Source organism: Musca domestica, unplaced genomic scaffold, assembly GCF_030504385.1.
Source record: "Musca domestica strain aabys unplaced genomic scaffold, Musca_domestica.polishedcontigs.V.1.1 222, whole genome shotgun sequence".
NCBI lineage: Eukaryota > Metazoa > Arthropoda > Insecta > Diptera > Muscidae > Musca > Musca domestica.
In genome coordinates, this window is record NW_026712264.1 from 150,937 (window position 1) to 172,671 (window position 21,735).

The 21,735-nt window shown below is 34.1% G+C and overlaps 1 protein-coding gene across 1 annotated transcript in view; it reads left to right on the plus strand.

The window, feature by feature from the left end:
* Positions 1–1,454: 1,454 nt before the first annotated feature.
* LOC101889916 (AN1-type zinc finger protein 5) overlaps positions 1,455–21,735 on the plus strand; it is a 74,543-nt gene continuing 54,262 nt past the window's right edge. Inside the window, exons 1-2 of the mRNA XM_005180085.4 lie at positions 1,455–2,420; positions 16,567–16,664. The gene's annotated coding sequence lies outside the window, so the exon portion shown is untranslated. The remainder of the gene's footprint in view (positions 2,421–16,566; positions 16,665–21,735) is intronic.

A 21,735-nucleotide genomic window follows, 5' to 3' on the forward strand; every position in this document is an offset into this window, starting at 1 on the left:
ACTTATATAAGAAGATCGCCGGATCTTGTGTAAGAACACTTGAGGGTCTTCTTTGTAAAGACCATAGCTTCTTCTATGAAAAGACCCAAGGGTCTTCAATAAGAAGACCCCTGTGTCTTCTAAGACCACATGCAGTGAGAAGGCCTTAAGTTCTTCTATAAGAAGACCTCATGGTCTTCGTTAGGAATAATTCTGAGTCTTCTTTAAGAAGACTTCTGGGTCTTCTTTCAAAAGATATATGGGTCTTCTTTGAGAGGACTTCTGAATCCTCAGGATTTTCTTCTGTGGGAAGACTTCACAGTCTCAGGTTCTTCTTAGGGTTCTCCTCATGGTTTTCTTTTTTGAGAAGACCTTACAGTCTCAGGTTCATCTTCTGTGAGAAGACCTTGCAGTCTCAGGTTCTTCTTTATGAAAACCTCGAAGACTTCCATGAGAAGACCTCAGGACGTCTATGGAAATATGGTGTTTTATGAAAAGTTATCAGGTTTTCAATGATATCACTTCCCGGTCTTTTATGAGGTGGCCTTGGTGTCTTCTATTACCGACCTAATTTTTTGGGAATTATTGCTAAAACGTACTGTACTATCAATACTTATGTACATATGTACACATGTACGTACATAAAATTGCATTAAGAGCAGATATTATGTTGTCTGGCTTGGCCTGGCAAATAATACACAAACGCGCCAGCCAACCAACCAGCCATTCATCCATTCAGCAAACAAGCAAAGCGATAAGTAATAAAACAATTCAAACTTTCACCGCAATCAAAATGTAGACTCCATCAAGTGTAGCATACCTTCCCATAAGAAATAATCAAAGAAAAAGCAAAACAACAAAAAAGACGCAAGGAAAAATAACAAAACAAAGACAAACAAAACAACAAAATTAATGCTTTTTAGGTTTTGTCGACGTTAAGTAAAAACAAAACAATGGCATTACTGAAAAACAGAGAGAGAGAGAGAAAAAATAAAATCCCTCATTTGTTTGTGATCAAAGGTTGGTTGGATTGCTGGGCCCCATGTGTTGTTGTTATTGTTACAATAGAAATCAATTGAGTTTCTTTAGGGCTGTGGTGGGATTTTGTTTTTCTTCTTTTTTAAATATAAAAACTAATATAATAACAAAGAGAGCCACCCGTTTAATTGTTTTTGCTTCATTTCCACCACCACGAATCTCATTGCTCTTGCTCATTCATTTGCTGAGTGATTTCCCCACTCTATTTTGCGGATATCTCTCTGATGAGTTGTTGTTTTTGTTGCCTGGCATGTTGTGTAAAACGGTAGTGGTGGCATGGTGAATTTTATGGTTTCTTTGTGAATACCCTGCCAGCTTTGTTGCTTTGTTCGCGTTCAACCTACCACACCTTCTCCTGCTCCCATCTGTGTGCGCCGTTGTGTGGTGGTGTTGGATTTTTTCAACGATACGCCAAGCAGCCAACAACATTTCATATGAATTCTGCCATTTAGTCGTAAACGAGTGCTTGGAGACTTCACATATTGGAGGATCAAATCCACGTCATAACTTGCATTGGCAAAATATCTACTGCTCTACTGTGTGAGAATACAGGAGAAGAAGAAATAGAAAAAAAGTGAAATACCATACAAAAAATTTGATTTTTCCTCCATGGGTGTTTTTTCATGTGGAATATAGGAAACAAAGCAAAATAATACAAAAATCATAGTGTGTGAAAACAAGAAATTGTATAGAGAAGAAATTTTTGGTGGAATAGAAAAAAATTACTGGATTTAATTAAAATCCACACACACACGCACGCAAAAAAAGTGACCATTTGTGTTTGGAGAAACCTTAAAAAATTAAAACGTAAAAAAACCTGAATTGTCATTTGAAAAAAAAAAATAATAAATTATAAAGTGGCAAAAATATTTTTCCCTTCAAAAGTCTCGCTGAGAAGACAAAAAGCAAAGAAAACGCCAACTCTGTACTAAAATGGTGGTGATTCACTGACAAAAGAAAAACGGAGAATTGTCAAATAGAAAAAAAGTATTTTTTTTTGTATGTGAAAGTGCAAGCAAAAGGATAACTGCAGCAGCACATTGTTTTTTTACTTCCAAACAAAGGATAACAACTTGAAAATTAATTGTGATATTTTTTGGTTTTACCCAGAACCAATCAACATTCTTATACGAGTGCAATTTTTAATGCTTTAAATTAAAAAGTAAAACAAGAAAAAAAAGGATACAAACCAACCAATCATCTCCACACCAACGCTACTCCATTAAAATTAACAAAGTGTGTTTGGTTAACAAGGCAAACGAAGAATTAAAAGGATTAACTCTCTCTTTCCCACTTGCTGCAATAACTGTGATTTTTCTTGGATTATTTTTCCTGCTGCACACACCTAAATTTTGAAAAAAAAAAAAGGATTTAATTCTTTACTGCAGTTTAACACAAAAAATGTAAGTCTTCCTACCATTTAAAGAAAATATTTAAGTAGAGAAAACAGTGTTGGTAAACGTTTCCCCATTTTGCTGCTCATGGTGAGATTTGTTTCTTATTCAACTGACAATGCCAAAGCAAAGCAAGCAATGTTGTCAAATTTCCATTTCACTACACACGATTTATACACGCACCAACACACATAGCCATTACTTCTCTGCCTTTTGCTCTGCTCTTTTTTAATGTGACGCTGTATGTTTTTGTGTTTGGTGTGCGTGTGTGCTGTGTTTTTAGTATAGTTAGCAGCATGTTATATATCTCTTTGGGCTTTGGGCACAGTGATGCTAATTCGGTGTTTTTTTTTTGCGATTGGAATTATTTTTTAGCATGTGATTTAAAAGAGAATGGGTATATTTTCAAAGATATAATTCAGGATTTAAACTCTAAACAGAGTAAATATCAATTGAAATCCCCGGTCTCTACAGATTTCTATTTTTTTTTGCTCTGTTTAGAGTCTAAAATCCCGAATGAAATATTAAAAAACCAAGTCGAAGAAAAATGTGCCCCTATAACATTCATCTTCCTATTTTATTTATAATTGCAGATGTTCTCTCACGATATTTTCTGCCCCATGACAGCTCCAGTTATGTTCTATATCTTAGATGAATTTTTTGAATTTTTATTTTTTTTAGAACATTCTGAGAATATAATATTTCGAATCACATCAAATTCCGTGGGAAATTTTGACTAAAGCTTCTTTGTGGACTAAATGCGATATATTGCATTTAATATCGAACTGTTTTCAAACTTCTTACCGAAATGTTTAATTAAATCAAGCCAAAATTCATGAATTAAAATTAATTTTATGGTAACTCTGGTGATAATTTTACCCAATACGAATAAGGAATTTTAAATAGTTAATAAATTGTTCAATTTGAAACCTAATATATATGAAAAGGTTGGGAAAATAATAAGAATTATGTTTTGTATGAAAAATAAGCCACAGCGGACAATTTACGTTGTGTTGTTCATTCTCTGAAAACTAGGTATGACAATAGCATTTAATTTGATTAAAAATCGTAATTGACGATTCGAAAGTAAACACGAAAACACAAATTCGTCATCAGAAATAAGTCCCTAAAAATTTTCGAATTTTTAAAATAAATTAACTTTAAAAAAAAATAAAAAATATCTAAAAGACAAGTACAACACCCAGACTAGAGCTGAAAGAGGAAATATATTGTTACATACAGGGTGAGATAAAAAACTACAACAATGTCAAACGCCATAATTTTTACATCTTTTTTTTTACATTTTATTCAATGAAAGCAAAAAATGTCGGAAATAGCTTCAAATTTTAAAATCAATTTAGATTTGTTTGGTCACCATTGGCACCAACCGAAGGTGCACATTTTCAGCTGACCCCTTTGGCAAGTAAACACCATCATTTTTATTCTTTACAAACTGCTGGACAACGAATATTTTCTCATCGGAGAAAACCAAATTCGTCAGTTCACCACGAAATAACTTTTTAGCTCTTTTCAATATATTTTCTTTCTGTTGCGGTGTAAGTTCTTGCACTTTTTGGAATTTCAATGGCTCGGGGTAAGCTCATTTTTCAATATTTGCCGAATGGAATATTGCGATATGTTCAGCTCACGAGCCATTTTTCGGCCACTGCGTCGCGGGTTTCCATCAAGTCGCTTTCTTACTTTTCGCACAATTTATGCTAATGCTAATTTTAAAAGCTGTCGGACGAGTGGTTTAGAAATGACAGTAATCTGAAGTTGGTTGCAGTTTTTTTCATCTCACCCTGTATTTAGAATTGGGAAATATTTTTTATATTACAAAACAAATTAAGATTAGTTATTGGTATTGTGTAAAATTTTCATAATCCGTAATTCATTTAAAAAGGAGTAGATGTTCCAAAAGCTCTTCTATATATTAGAAATTACTTTTGCTTAAAAAATGCTCGAAAACTATGAAATTTTAACTTTTCTTTATGGAATTTGTAAATTAAATTATTTGGGCTTATATTATGTCTTTTTTTGTATTATTATACGCCCATTAATTCCTAAATATATATATTTTTACTACCTTGCAACTCTCAAAAATCTACCAACTACAAATTGTTACTTCTTTTTCTACCAAAATAGATAGCAACACTGATCTCGGGTGTGTTTGTTGTATTTGTAACTGTTTGGTGACGTTATATTTTTACGTTGCTGCTCTGCTCTCTCTCACTCTTTACGAAAGGTGGTACTCTTTGAAAAGAAACAAAAAAAACTGTGGGAAGAGCAGGAAGGTATGTTGTGTGTTTTTGTTTTTCGCGTCTTCTTCTTCCTTCCACTGTAAATAATAGCAGTCTGGCAGTAGCCAAGCAAATGATTTTGTTGTTTTGTGTTAACTCCACCAGAAACGTAGACGAAATGAAAAGTAATAGGAAAAAGTCAGCCAACAAAGTAACCTTCCATCCGCAGTATGTACGCCCCCCGCCCGCTCGTATGGGCATCAGCAGGAAAAAAAACAAACAAGCACCGTCAGAAGCCATTGTTCACATATGGATGGATGGGTGGATGGACAGACAGACGAATACACCAACACAACACATTGCAAATGACAGCAATATGCTCTGCTGCTGGGTAATGGAGTAAAATAACATTAAAGCAACAACAACAACGAAACGTGTGAATGCTAGTTACTGTGTATTTTTTAGTTTCTCCTCTTATTTTGCCAGAAAGAAACAAAATAATTAAATTTTGCATTTGTGTTTTAAAAAGCTTGGCTTAAATTTGTTGTTTGTATGCAAAAAACATTTCATGGAAATATCTGGAAAATAATTTTAAGTGGAAATGTGAAAACTTAAACTATAGAAATATATTTTTTTTTAATTTGAGTTATATTTTTTAATGCTCTTAACATTAACACATGTTCTCCCTTTCCCTTTGGTTTTAAATTTTCTTTGTTATCATCCATATATCCATTCCCACTGCTGCATAACTAGTTTTTCCCCATTCTTATTTGCCCTCTGTTTGGCTTCGTTCTTTTTATTTATTCTATTTTACTTTTGTATTAAACAAAAAAACCCATGATTTGGCTATATTTTGAGAGAGAGAGTCTAAAAACTGGTGAGAAACGGAGCGAGAGAGAGCATCATAAACTTGTGTTATTTACTTTGTGTTGTATTTGCCATGTCAAACTCTCCACAGAGTGGTGGTGGTGTTCTACGGCAATAAGCCACAAGCCACCAGTGTTCAAAAGTGCATGACTCAGGGTTGGTATTTTTTAATTAACCAACCATAAGAAAATAACAATATTGCATGAAGCATTCAAAAATGAAGAAATAATTGTTAAGTTATTTTTTTTTCTTTCTTGTTTCTTTTTTTTTTAAGTATAATGTGAGTTTCTCCTTGTTGTGAAATAGTATTTAAAAAATTAACACACTGGCACATGAATCGGGGTTTATGACGTAAAATCGTTGGTAGGGTACACACTGTCGAACATGTTGACCAGCGTGGCTTACATTCGTTTGCTGTCAATGTGAAACAATTATGGATTTCGAAGAGAAAAAGTGAAAAATATGTTTATATACTTCAACATGTTTTAATAGAAAAACACGTCATTTATATTGTGAATCACCGAATGTCTCCTCAAATCGTTAAATCACAATCCTTTGCCATTATCGTTGTACTTTATGGCTTTTAGAATTGCTGACTTTTAGAAATTAAATTTCGATTTTGAAGTCATAGATTTTTAAATTATCTGTTTTTTAAATAATCTGTTTTTTCTTTCCACTTTGACATTAGACCCTGAAATTCGAGCGACATTTTTTTTAGAAAGTCTACAGGATTTTTTAATGTAATTTTTACATTAGTTCTTAATTTTATTGAATGAAAGTAAAAATGTCGGAAATAACATCAAATTTTAGAATAAGTTGAGATTTGTTCGAATGGGTCGCCTTTGGCACGAATTATGACCTTCAAATGGCCAATGAAACCGCCACATGCTGACCCAAATGTTGCTCTGCGGTATTTTGGTCCATTTCCGGCGAAGTGCTTGCTTGAGGTGATCGACACTTTGGTATTTTTTAGTGCCAACCTTGCTTTCCAATAAACTACAGACACAATGTGCGCTGGAAATGAAGCGAGGAACCTCATTTTGTGACCATTCGTGCTGAGTGCGATGGTGCTGAGTCCTGTTGGAATGTCCAAGGTCTGCGGCCAAAATGTTTGCGTGCCCACGGGCTTGAATACATCCTCCAGACATTTTCAGCTGACCTCTTTGGCAAGAAAACACGATCATTGTGTTTGTTTACAAACTGCTGGACAACGAATGTTTTCTGATCGGAGAAAACCAAATTCGGCAGTTCACCACTTTCGGCCAAGCAAAGCAACTCTAGCTCTTTTCCGTCTATTTTCTTTCTGTTGCGGTGCAAGTTCTTGCAATTTTTTGGAATTTCAATGGCTTTACCCCGAGCCCAATGGAAAATTGCGATATGGAAAATTCTCACCAAAATGTTTTTGTACGCTTGTAAACAATATAATAATTTTAACAGCTGTCGGACGAGTGGCTTAGAAATGACGGCAGTCTGAAGTTGGTTGCAGTTTTTTCATCTCACCCTGTATTAAGAAATTTTTAAATTTACTATCGCAAAGCAGTTTTTTCTTCAATTAACTTAACTTGTATAAGTAGTTACTAATAAGTTAAGTGTCTCTCTATAACAATTTTCTTCCATTTTCCCTCAGGTTTTCAAGGATATTTATTGTTTATAATAAATATTTTACAATTTGTTTACAGGAAATTCATTTTCCTTTTTCGTAAATAGACTAGGTGGCTGACTGACTGCTTTGACGAGCAAATCTTGTTTATTTGTGGTGTCTTGCGGCTGTGCCAGCCACCCTGCCAGCATCTCTCAGTAGAAAAATAAACAATATTTTTGTTTGTTAATTTGCTGTCTTTCTTTTTCTTTGTATTTTTTGAAATTTCATAAAAGCATTTCCGCGAAAATTTCATAATACAAAATTTGTTTTTTTTTAAAAAAAAAAAAAAAAAACACTGCGATGAGTCATTATCTAATGCTCTCCGTATCTCTCATAAAGATAAATATTTGTTTAGTGTTTGTTTTTGTGATTAATAATACTGGCCAAAAGGATGATGACCAATCATTTGTTAATAATAAAATCGAAAATTTCAGCACATATGCAATCTTTTATTAGCTTTTTGGATAAGGGAATTTTGTTTGACATTTCCAGAAAAAAAAAATATTAAAAAAAAGTTATAAATTATGACAAATGTTTTCAGTAATAGAATAATTATATGTATAATAAATGTATTTTACTGTATATCCAATAAGAAGAAATGCGAAAAACACCCATACTATGAGTGTTTTTAATTATTTCTTATTTTAATTCAATATTTTTAAATTAAAAAAAAAAAAAAAAACAAAGAAATTGTCTTGGGCCTGACACTGAAAACATTTCATTAACCAGATAGCTTTTGGTTTTTTGGAAATAAAAATAAAAACCCCGTGAAATTGTTTTTTTTTTCGAATTTCTCTCTTCTCCTCCTCGCATCTCTGGCTAATCTCATCTTATATCACAATATTAGCTATTGTCGTCTGATCTAAAAATAGCCAAGTAATTCAAATAATCGGTCCCTCTTATCTCATCATCGAGATATTTCTAGTTATAATATTTGATATCATCGTCATTGGATTTTATGGAAATTGCATCAGACACCTACCTATTCTACGAGTGGTGGATGGATGACTCATTATGTGATTAAGGTTTAGTTTTGGGAATAATTCTGTGTTTCTGATTATTTATTTTATTTACCTTCCACCATAGTATGGAGGGTATATTAAGTTTGTCATTCAGTTTGTAACACCTCGAAATATACATTTTAGACCCCAGAAAAGGGTATATATTCTTGATCAGCATAAAATTCTATGTCGATTTAGCGATGTCCGACCATCTATCCGTCCGTGGAAATCACTCTAAGTTCCAAACGAAATAAAGTAGATTGATACGATTTTACTTAAATGAATATTATGTCTGCAGGACTTTTGGTATTGAAAATGGGTCATGTAGGTCCACGTCTTCGTATAGCCCCATATAACGGTACCTCCCGATATTCGATAGTTTGATTATTTTAGCGACATTGTTATTCGGAATTGTTTCAAATTTGGTATTTGAAGTTCGTAATTCATACTACAGCCTATGACAGAAAATTGTCTATGCAGGTCCTCGTCTTCGTATAGCCCCCATATAACGGTACCTCCCGATATTCGGTACTTTGAAAATTTTAGAGACATTATTCACAGGAAATGTTTCAAATTTGGTATTTGAAGTTCGTAATGGATACTACAGCCTAAGACAGAAAATTATCTGTGCAGGTCCACGTCTTCGTATAATCTCCATATAACAGTTTTTATTTAAGTGGTAGTTTTCGGAAGTTTTTTGAAAATTTTCAAGTTCCTTCCAAATGGTGGGGGGTATTAAAAGTTCGGCCCGGCCGGACTTAAGGAAGTCCTTAGTTTTTTTCATATTTTTTTCAAATATCTTTTTAAAATCTTTGGTTTACTTGTTTTGTGGACATTTTTGAAAATCTTTACAATGTATACAAACTATTTTTATTGAGATTTCTTCAATTGTTTTTTTTTTTTACAAAATTCCTCCCTTTTCTAGTAGCGTGACAGACAAAAAAATGCAACATTTGGCAAAAGTCAAAATACGTTCACCAATCTTGATTGTTTTGTGTGCGAAAAAAACTCGTGTTTTAATTTTGGCAACGTACCTATTTTTTTTTTTTTGGTGGGGGGGGGATTTCTCACATAGAAAATTGTAGGGAGGGGTGTGATTTAAAATTATAGCAAATATGTTGTACCTTTTGGGAAACTTGTCAGAATATTACACAAGAAACCAAAAAAAGCGAATAGGGAAAAATAAAGAATGAAATGAAAATATTTGTATTTTTGTGGCCAAAGGCAAATGAATCGCCGTTGAGTGAGTCAATGGCATTAGGCCAAATTCTACATTATCATCTTATATAAAATAAATGGTTAAATTATACAAAATAATAGATATAACATTTGGCGATATGTAGAATGTCAGGGCAAGAATAAGCTAAAGAATTTAAGTTTATTGAAGAAAATGAAAAAAAAAAAAACTACTAATTAAGATGTGTGGTAGAGAAAAAAATGCATATATATATTGTAAATGAAAGTGTGTAAATAAAATTAATTTGAGGGCGGAAAATTCAATTCATAAAGGCAGTTAAAATTATACCAAAGAAATTTTAACAAGTAAAAAAGCAGCTAAGTTCGGCCGGGCCGAACTTTTAATACCCTCCACCATTTGGAAAGAACTTGAAAAATTTAAAAAAACTTCCGGAAACTACCACTTAAATGAAAACTGTTATATGGAGACTATACAAAGACGGTGGACCTGCTAACGAATTTTTTTTGTCATAGGCTGTAGTACCCATTACGAGCTTCAAATACCAAATTTGAAACAATTCCGTTGAAGAATATCGCTAAAATCATTAAAATACCGAATATCGGGATGTATCGTCATATGGGGGCTATACGAAGACGTGGACCTGCATATACAATTTTTTTTTCATAGGCTGTAGTGCCCATTACGAACTTTAAATATGAAATTTGCAAGTACCGAATATCGGGAGGTACCGTTATATGGGAGCTATACGAAAACGTGGACCGATATGACCCTTTTACGAACTTAACCTGCCTACTGGTAAAGTATGCACAATTTTAGCCATCTATCTCAATTCGTTCGAAAGATAGCGTGATTATAACAGACGGACATCGCTACATCGACTTAGAATTTTACGCTGATGCAGAATATATATACTTTGCAGGGTCTATTATAAATATATCGAGGAGTTACAAATGGAATGACCAAGTTAATATACCCTGCATAGAATGGTGGAAAAATAATTTCAAATTAAATATTTCATTCATTTTCCCACAATCATCATTGTTAAACAAAAAAACAGCAGTAGCACTTTAATTAATAATGTGACACATAATTCCCGGATTAAAAACGCCGGGAGGCAAAAACTTCCTTTTTTAAATATTTAAGCGATTCAGTCTCTAACCACCACCGGTTTGGCAAAAGACATGTCATCCAAATGTCCACAGACCTCCTGCCGAGTCTTTTTAGGATTTTTAATGTATATTCCTACTTTGCGACAAGAACTACACCATTGTAAAACTGTCATATTCAATCAATAACAACTTTCCAACCCTGTGTGTAAGAAATTGTAGTGAGAAAAAAATCTTTTCTTTTGTAATTTGCGATGCAAATTATTACATTTTAAGACATTTTTGAGTATTTAACCGAGATGGAAAGTTTAAAACTTCTATATCTTTTTCATTTTTATACCCTCCACCATACTATGGAGGGTATATTAATTTTGTAACTCCTCGAAATATTCATGTCAGACCCAACAAAGTATACATATTCTTGATCAGCGTAAAATTCTAAGACGATTTAGCCATGTCCGTCTGTCTGTCTGTGTGTCTGTCTGTCTGTCTGTCCGTCTGTCTGTCTGTCTGTCTGTTGTAATCACGCTATCTTTCGAACAAATTGAGATAGAAGGCTAAAAATTTGCACACATGTATTTTTTCCCAGTAGGCAGGTTAAGTTCGTAAATGGGCCATGTAGGTCCAAGTTATCATATAGCCCCCATATAACGGTACCTCCCGATATTCGGTATTTTGATGATTTTAGCGATATTATTCACCGGAATTATTTCAAATTTGGCATTTGAAGTTCGTAATGGATACTACAGCGTAAGACAGAAAATTATCTCTGCAGGTCCACGTCTTCCTGTAGGCCCCATATAACGGTACCCCCCGATATTCGGTTTTTTGATGATTTTAGCGACATTGTTTACCGGAATCGTTTCAAATTTGGTATTTGAAGTTCGTAATGGATACTACATCCTAAGTCAAAAAATGAGCCATGTAGGTCCACGTCTTCATATAGCCCCCATATACCGTAACCCCCGATATTCGGTATTTTGATGATTTTAGCGACATTATTTAGCGGAATTGTTCCAAATTTGGTATTTGAAGTTCGTAATAGATACTGCAGCATAAAACAGAAAATGGGTCATGTAGGTCCACGTCTTCATAGAGCCCCTATATAACGGTACCCCCCGATATTCGGTATTTTAATGATTTTAGCGACGTTATTTACCGGGATTGTTTCAAATTTCGTATGTGAAGTTCGTAATGGATACTTCAGCCCATGCCAGAAAATTGTCTGTGCAAGTCCACGTCTTCGTATAGCCCCCATATAACGGTACCCCCCATATTCGGTATTTTGACGATTTTAGCTACATTATAAACAGATTTTTCTTCAAGTTTCGCATTTAAATATTGTAATAATTTATGACAAGAGTTGCCTATGCAGGCCCACGTCGTCGTATAAACATTCGGTATTTTTAAGATTTTAACAAAATTTTTAACGGGTTTTATTTTTTGGAAATTGCCAAATTTGTACCAAATGGTGGAGGGTATTAAAAGTTCGGCCCGGCCGAACTTACAGCTTTTTTACTTGTTTTCACTTATTATGGTCATAGGCTAAAGTACCCATTAAGATTTTCAAATATAAAATTTGAAACAATTCCGTCGAATAATGTCCTTAAAATCATCAAAATGGCGAATATCCTCCCGATACAGGGTGAGATAAAAAAAAACTACAACAAAGTCAAACGCCATAAATTTTAAATTTTTTTTAATTCTTTTTCGGAATTTCGGAAATAGCATCAAATTTTAGAATAAGTTTAGATTTCTTCGAATTGATCACCTTTGGCACGAAGTATGGCCTTCAAACTGCCAATTAAACCGTTACACGCTGCCCGAATGGAGCTCTGCGGTATTTTGGCCCATTCCCGCCGAAGCGCTTGCTTGAGGTGATCGACACTTTGGTATTTATTAGTGCCAAACTTGCTTTCTAAAATACTCCAGACTCAATATCCAGAGATTTTGGTGGCCATGTGCGCTGGAAATGAAGCGAGGAACCTCATTTTGTAACCATTGCTGATTGCGATGGTGCTGAGTCCTGTTGGAATGTCCAAGGTCTGCGGCCAAAATGTTTGCGTGCCCGAGACTTCAAGCTCCAGAATATTTTCGCGATAATATTCGGCATTTATACCGATGCCACTGTCGATTAATGCGAGCGGAGAGCGACCATCGGCTGTTATGGCGTCCCAAACACCATCACCATGGCCGGGGCTTGAGTTCTGGTGGGCAATCGAAGGTGCACATTTTCAGCTGACCTCTTTGTCAAGTAAACACGATAATATTCTTTGTTTACAAACTGCTGGACAACGAATGTTTTCTCATCGGAGAAAACCAAATTCGGCAGTTCAACACTTTCGGCCAAGCGAAGCAACCCTTTAGCTCTTTTGAGTCTATATTCTTTTTGTTGCGGGGTAAGTTCTTGCGTTTTTCGGCTTTACCCCGAGCTCATTTTTCAATATTTGCCGAATGGAATATTGCGATATTTTCAGCTCACGAGCCATTTTTCGGCCACTGCAACGCGGGTTTCGATCAAGTCGAATTAATAAAGTATAGAAGACAAAAAATTGCAGTATTGTAAGGATCAACAAGTATTTTTAATTTAATATTAATTTTTTATTTATCTCAAAACTTGGAAGGATTTGGTCCGTCCTAGTATTATGTGATTAGCATTTAGCTCAGAAATTATTTCCATTCCCAGTCAGGGTTATTCCCACTACTATTGTTTTTTATGAAAACAAATCCCTTGGGTTTTGCCTGGGGATATTCTCGAAACTATTTTACCAATTTCGTAATTTAACCCCCCCCCCCAAAAAAAAAAAAAAAAAAAAAAAACAAAAATGTCAACACTGCTATGTACCTATTTTTATTTATAACTAATTCAAACATTACAGTTAGTTGAAAATTATACCCATGGAGATGCTCCACATTCATATTTGGAACACAAATACTTTTGGGGCTTAAAGAAATAAGCGGCGTATACTTCAGATTCTTCTAGATACCTACTTCCATTAATTGCCCTCATTTTTTTTCTATTGGGACATTGTAAACTAAAAGTCATTGCGAATTATTGATTGGCTGATAACTGTGCACTGATGTGATCTTTTGATCAAAACGTCGACGAACAATTGTCGTTTTTTTTGTGGCCCCTCACCTACCTCACCCCCCTTCCCCCCATCGTCTCAATATCTTGCGAACTTTGTTTATTTTCTTCATTTTTGCTGAAAAACAAATTGCATAACATCATTTTCTTTGGTATTTTGAGTGACTTGTGGCTGCCTTTGTCTCACTTTCACCATCCCCCACCTCCCCCACACACACACACACTTAGTGAGTAGTCTCTTTATAAACAATATTCATTTTGAATTATCAATGGCACGAAAAGAAGGTATACCCAACTGTACTCCGTCCGTACTAGAGCGGCAGCGGCGGCGGCGGCGGCAACAGCAACAGCAACGATTTCAAAATGTTGTGTTCATTATCAGTAGAGCATTGAAATACTATTTAACAACGACGCACTGTGAAACTGAGAGGGGGAGAGAGAGAGAAAATATAGTATGTAGGCATGGGTTGCCAAGTAGTACTAGGAAAAATGTGGGAAGAAATTTTAATAATTTTCAAGCGAAAAGTTATAATTAGGCTATGATGGATAAAATTCACAATTTTTGTGAAAATCAGCTTTTCCTACCCAGCAGAAATTCGGCAGGCATATGTGGCACATTCAGCATGATTTCTATTGAGAAGTACATACCCTTTGAATTACCTATACTTTCTGCATTACTGGTAAGCAAAAAATAATGCCTTATTCACCGGAATTGTTTCAAATTTGGTATTTGAAGTTCGTAATGGATACTACAGCCTATGACAGAAAATTTTAAGTGCAGGTCCACGTCTTCGTATAGCCCTCATATAGCGGTACCTCCCAATTTTCGGTATTTTGATGATTTTATCGTCATTATTCACCGGAGTAGTTTCAAATTACGTATTTAGAGTTCGTAATGGGAAATACAGTGTTTGACAGACTGTCTATGCAGTTCCACGTTTTGGTATAACTCCCATTTTTCATTATTATTTCAATATAATTTATACCCTACACCACAAGGTGGTCAGGGTATTATGTCTTTGTGCATTTGTTTGTAACAGGCAGAAGGAAACGAGATAGACCCATAGTTCCTTTTGATGATCTGCATAGAATCACATTCTGAGTCGATTTATGCATATTCGTCCGTCCCTCTGTCCGTCTGTCCATGTATTTTTGTAAACAAAGTACAGGTCGCATTTATTGCCCGATCCAGATGAAATTTTGCAAAGATCTTTTGTTTGGCCCAAGGACGAACCCTATTGAAATTGGAGCTAATCGGTCAAAATTTAGATATAGCTCCCATATATATCTTCGTCCGATTTGCTTTTTATTGTGCACCAAACGTGTAATATCAGCCCGAATTGTATGGAATTTTGCATATACACCCAAATTAGGCCTGAAAATATGTATGCCAAATTTGATCGAAATCGGTTCAGATATAGCTATAGCTCCCATATATATCGTTCATCCGATTTCTAGTATTTGTTACCCACAGCCGTAATATGCACTCCGTAACAACGATATTCAGGGAAATATATCAAATACAGCTCAGAAATATCTTTGCCAAATTTTATCGAGATCGGTTCAGAATTGGGATATAGCTCCCTTATATATCTTTATTTCAGGATTTCAAATTAATTTTGCACTAAAGGGCAATACAAGTCCGAATTTAAAAGATTTAAACTTTGAACTTTAAATTATAATTATAATTAAGCGTGTATGATTGAATTCTCACATAAAAACTTTTAATTGTTACGTAGAGTTCTACTTAATTAGCAATGTGGTGTAGGGTATCAAAAAGTCGGCCCCGCCCGACTTTAGGACTTTCTTTACTGGTTATTCTCTGAAACTTATACTTATTTTTTATTTTTTACTTAACAAAACATGGCTCCTAGATATTTGCTTACTTTGTTGCAGCCTTCTTTCCATATTTATCTCCGTCTGTCAGTTGTGGTATTGGATTTGTTATAACCAAAAAAAAAAAAAAAATGAAACTAGAACATACCAAATTATTTGACCTAATTTTTTTTCTCTATACGATATTTGTTGTCTGCTGCAATGACGTAGTTTTTCTATAATTCAGATGGCGGCGACTCGTGCCGCATATTCGTAGAGAGGGGGGGAGAGGGCGAGAGATAAGAAGCCTTGTTTATTTTGTCTTACCAAGTCTATATAGAAACAATATTTGTTGCTATATTCCATGTTGGCTGCTGGTATATAATTGTATTTTTCCAAATGTCTAGTCAAGTTATTTATGACATATGGATGGATGGATGGATGGATGGATGGTGGCGATCAGTGGATGGGAAAACTAAATTCATATTTTTTCGGTTTTTGGCCGTCCGTCTGTCTGTCTGTTCTCTACGCCATTTGTGGGTCATACGCACGAAAAATAAATCATAGACTTAATTGGTTTTTGTTTGATTCTGTTTGGAAGGAAAATATGTGTTATGGGGTTGGAGTATTGAATTCGAAATTCTAGAATATTTGTAACAAATGGAATGAAATTTGCTTGAAGCGCTTGTTTGAGGTGATCGACACTTTTGTATTTTTTAGTGCTAACCTTGCTTTTCAAAATACTGCAGACAAAATAGTCCAACGTATTGGTATCCAGAGATTTTGGTGGCCATTGTGCGCTGGAAATAAAGCGACTAACCTCATTTTGAAATCATTCTTGGGTGACACGTGCTGCGTGCGATGGTGCTGAGTCCTGTTGGAATGTCCAAGTTCTGCGGCCAAAATGTTTGAGTGCCCAAATCGTTAATACACCCTCCAGAATATTTTCGCGTCAATATTCGGCATTTATTCTGATGCCACGGTCGATTATTACGGGCGGAGAGCGACCATCGGCTGTTATTTTTTTATTATAAAATATTTTCAGTTTTATATAAATTCCGATTTTCCTGATAACATGATTGCTTTGCTCAACATTTTCTTTGTTTAATCACTTATAGCTGTTTTTCCAATTTCCAATAATTCTAATTGTCTTTTATTTCTCAATTATTTTAATCATTGTTCTCTTGTTTCGTTACAGTACAAACAATCTATTTGGATTTAACAAAGGCACATTCTCCCGATTTCTATATTGATTTTACTGCAACTGCGTATTTTGCTAGACAACTAACAAACAAAGTAAGTAAAAGCAAATATTTTCAATTTTTTTTTTAAATTTTTGATAATAAATAATAATTTTGTTCTGAGAATCGAAATAGTTTTTTTTTGTGCAAATTCCGTTTTTTTTTCTTCGATAACTTTTATGGGATGTCCTCAATTTTGTCCTTTGAAATTATTTCTCTTCTGCCACATTCTCTTTTCGAAGCAGGTTCTTGGTATAATTTCCCTTTTCATTATAATTTCGTTTGGCTTATGCCTTTCTAATCATCTGCGCCTCTTCTTACACCATTTAATGAATGCCGACTATATTAAGAAGAATTATTGATTTTTCCTCCCTTTTCAATTGTGTTCTACTTCAGTGCTAATGCCCAGTATTTCCGCTTGTGATTTTTCCAAACAGACGGACCAACTGAATGGTTGGCATCTCGACGCTTACATTCAGTGCTGATATTACAACGACGACAACACCAAAAAAAAAAAAAAAAAAAAAACTCATCAGCCATATCAAAATCAACTGTTGATTGTAATTTATACCATGCCTTCGTCAAGGCTGCTTTCTCCGTAGTTTTTGTTTTTTTAGTTTCTTCCAACCCAACGTTGGTTTGCATTGCTTTTTGTATGTATTCATCGAACCATCGCTATCGTTGTTCTATGTCCTTCATTATTTGGAAATTATTTTTTTAAAGTTTGCCTTTAATCAAGGTTTGTTGTTTGGGCCAGGAATCATCCTTTTTATGTTCCCTTTTTAGTCGGCGCCGACGATGATGATGATGCCTTTCATTGACAGATTTTTCTTCTAGGAATTTTTCTTTTATAGCAAAATATGTTTCCCAGAAAAAAGTCGTGTAATTATGTTACACAAGCAATTCAAAGAAATTTAAGGACGCCTGCCCACACAAACTGCTGTATAATAAGGATATACAATTTGAATTTTATTTATAGCATTCTTTATTATTTAAATAAGGATTTCCATGCTTTGTGAAGTAGAATAGGACCTATTTTATTCTGGGAAGCTACAGAAAATACATTCTGAGAAATTATTTTTTTTTTTGTGAAAAATTAATTTTTTTTAATCCAATTTCAAGCAATTCGAAAGGACAATTTTTGGGGTTTAATTTAATAAAAATTTTATTTAATAAAACAATAAAATATTGGTTACAATTTTGACATATGCCCCACTTATCGTTACCAATAGTTTTAAAGAGATTAAAAGGTAATTTGCCAAGGGAAGTGGCTGCAGTTTTGTATTTTGAAATAGATAAATATTTCGAAAACAATCGCCTTTGAAGCTGGATTTGAAGTTGGAAAAATGTTTTTTTGGGGTTCTGAATGTTTTGAAAAAATCTCGTTAGAGTTTGATATTTTTTTTAAATCCAGGTTTAAAGCTGTAATTTTTTCTTTAAAAAAATGCAAGTTTGAAGCACATTTAATCATGGAAAAATATTAAGAAAAAATAAGTTTGAATATGGATTTTTTTTTTTTTTGAAAAAATCCACATTTAAATCTGGGTTGGAAGAATGTTTTGAAAAATTCACATTTCAATCTAGGTTGGGAAAATGTTTAAAAAAATCTAGGTCTGAATCTGGGTTGGAAATTTTTTTTTTTAAAAAATCTACATTTAAATCAGGGTTGAAAAAGTTTTTGATCTGGATTGAAAAAATGGTTTGAGAAAATCCACGTCTGAATCTGGGTTGGAAAAACGTTTAAAAAAATCCCCTTTGAACTTTGAATACACTCCATCATTTGTAACGTACGTATTTGGCAATTTCCAAAAAAAAAAATAAATAAATAAAATAATATTCGTAAAAATTCTGTTAAAATCTTAAAACTTCCAAATGTTATATTAGGGTCTATACGACGTGGACCTGCATAGGCAACTTTTATCATAATTCATTTCAATATTCAAATGCGAAACTTGAAAAAAATCGGTGAATAATGTAGCTAAAATCATCAAAATACCTGATATAGGGAGGTACCATTATATGGGGGCTATACAAAAACGTTGACCCGCACAGACAATTTTCTGTCATAGGCTGTAGTATCCATGATGAACTTCAAATACCAAATTTTAAACAATTCCGGTGAATAATGTCGCTAAAATCATCAAAAATACCGAATATCGGGAGGTAACGTTATATGGGGGCTATTCGAAGGCGTGGACCTGCACAGATAATTTTTTGTCTTAGGCTGTAGTATGTATTTCGAACGTCAAGTACTAAATTTGAAACAATTCCGGTTAATAATGACGCTAAAATCATCAAAATACCGAATATCGGGATGTACCGTTATATGGGGGCTATACAAAGACGTGGAGCTGCACGGACAATTTTCTTTCATAGGCTGTAGTATCCATTTCGAAATTTAAATACCAATTCCGGTGAACAATGTCGCTAAAATCATAAAAATAGAGAAGAAAGGGAGGTATGGGCGCTATTCCAAAACGTGGACCTACATGATCCATTTTAATACCAAAAGTCCTGCAGACATAATATACATTTGAGTAAAATTTTATCAATCTACTTCATCTCGTTCGGAAGCTTGAGTGATTTCAACAGACGGACAGACGGACGGACATCGCTAAATCGACATAGAATTTTATACTGATCAAGAATATATATACATTGTAGGGTCTAAAATGTATATTTCGAGGTGTTACAAACGGAATGACAAACTTAATATACCCTCCTTACTAAAATGAAGGGTATTAAAACATACTGGTTTGAAGGTGGAAAAATATTTGAAAAAAAAATCCTTGTTTGAATCTAAACTAATATTTTTAAATAAATCCTCAATTCAAGCTGTATTGGTTTTAAGAAAATATTCTTGAATTCCAATTTAAGCTTAAAAATGTGTTAGTCTTAGAAAAAATATTTGAGCTGCATTTGCATACGAAAAAAATGTATTAAAAATCCCTAGTTGACAACTATTTTGATCCGCAAAAAACCAATCTAAAAAAACATTTTTATTTAGTTAGAAAAAGGAAATAATAAAATTATTTTATTGACCTCCAGCCGAACAATAAATAAATTGAACCAAGCCAACAATAAATAACAACAGCAAAATAATTTTTAACAGTTTTCCTTAAATTGATCTAAAAATCCGTATTTGGAACTGGATTGGCCTGGCCCTCTCCTCCATGTTTATGCCTCTGATAGTCCATTAAAATATAATTTTTAAATCCCGTTTAGCGCTGTGTCGCTCCTTGAACAAAAACTTCTTAAAATCTTAAAAAATATATTCTCCATTAAAATATGTTTTTCTGATCCTCGAAAAAATATATTTTAGAAATTCACAATGGGAGAACATTTAGAGCTATTTTGGTTCCAGGAAATTTTTTTTGAAAATCCACATTTAAAGGTGTATTTTAATCCCAAAAAATATTGGTAAATCTTCATAGAAAAGTTGTTTTTACTTTTCTTAATTTAAAATACCCCCATTGTTACCGCAATTAAACCACCTTCTCTCGTTTTTGCTGACATTCTCTCGTCCTCTTCTCCACATTAGCCCTTGAGAAAGTACATGCTGCTGCTGCCTGGCTGGCTACATGCATTATTTGTTCAAGTTGCCTTGCTCATTGCCACTTAAATTTCATTAAACCTATTAAATCTTTACCAAATGGGAAATCCAATTTAAAATAGTATTTAGAATACAAGCTACCCCACTGACAACAACAAAAATAAAATCCTCAAGCATTTCTTTTTCCAAATATCTACTGCGCATGTCAGTGGCGGTGGGCTTTTGTTGGCGATTTAGAAATCTTTTCTAGTGCTCTTCTAGCAGACAGAACGAGGGAAGAGAATTTTCAAAAAGAAAAAAAAAAACCATAATGCCAGCATTTCTCTTCGAAATGGAGAAGCATTAATCCTTTTTTTTTGCATTAAATCGTTTGTAGGATAGCTATGTGTTTAGTTACCCTTTAAAGCAGATTCATCATTATCATTCCTTTTTTTTGTTTGTTTGTGTAATTCTAAATGAGAAAGTATTCTTTTTTTCCTCCAACTTTTGTTTTCTAAAATCTCTCTATTGTTTACTAGTGTTTGTTTTTTATTTCTATTTTTTTCTGTTGAAATCCTTTTTTGCTCTGTTGGACTTTGCATTCTTCTATTGTCTATCAGCAGCCACCTACGCCTCGTCCCACCCACTAATGCTTGTTTTACATGTCATTCATTGTTGAAGCAATTTTAATCTGTTTTTCATCATATCGGAAGATTATATCCTATGTTTTTTTTTTTGCCCACACACAGTTCTATGTATATTTTGTGAAAAATGATTTTTTTGTATACATATGGAACAAAAAATTAATAATAATGATGTTGTATATATATACAGGGTGAGATAAAAAACTGCATCAAAGCCATAATTTTTAGAAAAAGTTTAGATTTGTTCGAATTGGTCATCTTTAGCACGAATTATGGCCTTCAAACGGCCAATGAAACCGTCACACGCTGCCCGAATGTTGCTCTGTGGTATTTTGGCCAATTCCCGGCGAAGCGCTTGCTTGAGGTGATTCGGCACTTTGTTATTTTTTAGTGCCAAACTTGCTTTTCAAAATACTCCAGACACAATAGTCCAACGGATTGGTATCCGGAGATTTTGGAAGCCATTGTGCGCTGGAAATGAAGCGAGGAACCTCATTTTGTAACCATTCTTGGGTGGCGCGTGGGTCTGGTGCCAAAATGTTTGCGTGCCCAAGGCTTTAATACATCCTCCAGAATATTTTTGCGATACATCGACCGTGGTATCATTTATTCTGATGTCACGGTCGATAAACTGAAACAGAAACTGAAAGGATAATCCGATTTTGCTCCAACTTTGCACATCCTATTATTTGCGTCAGTGCTAGGTCAGGTATGAAAATGGACAATATCGGTCCACTCCATCAGGTACCTCCCACACAAATGGTTAAAATTTTGAATAATTACAACTCTCATAAAATGTGATGTAAGAGTCCGATTGTCTTCAAATTTCACACATCCCAATATTTATATAAACCCAAGGAATGGTGTTAAGAAGGAATATATCGGTCCACTCCTTCAGGTACCTCCCCCACAAATGGTCGAAATTTTCAAAAAAATACATATTTTTTGCA